Source organism: Ursus maritimus, unplaced genomic scaffold (genome assembly GCF_017311325.1).
Source record: "Ursus maritimus isolate PB19 unplaced genomic scaffold, ASM1731132v1 scaffold_85, whole genome shotgun sequence".
Taxonomy (NCBI): domain Eukaryota; kingdom Metazoa; phylum Chordata; class Mammalia; order Carnivora; family Ursidae; genus Ursus; species Ursus maritimus.
The window spans coordinates 27229-27493 of NW_024427052.1; the positions used below are offsets into that span (position 1 = coordinate 27229).

Here is a 265-nt window from a genome sequence, read left to right on the forward strand (position 1 = left end):
GGTCCTCAGGTGGTGGCGGGTGCACATGCAGGGTGCTCCCTGGCAGAGCTATTGCGTAGTTCCATAATGGCGGGGGGGGCGGAGGCTATGCGCCTGCTCTCTTTCCAGGTTTCCCTGTCCTTTCCGCCGGCGCAGGTTTGTGCGCTGCTCTGGAGTAGCTGGTTATAGCCTCCTGGTTCCTGAGACCTTGGCTCTTGGCGTCACAGGTTTGGCGACACTCGGGGCAACGATGCCGAGTTGGTGCCAGAGGACCTCAGTCCAGCGG

At 62.3% G+C, this 265-nt stretch overlaps 1 protein-coding gene across 1 annotated transcript in view; it reads left to right on the top strand.

Annotated features, from left to right (window-relative positions):
- The window catches only part of LOC103680816 (gamma-taxilin-like), a 36570-nt gene that overhangs the window by 505 nt on the left and 35800 nt on the right, over positions 1–265 (top strand). The window lies entirely within an intron of this gene.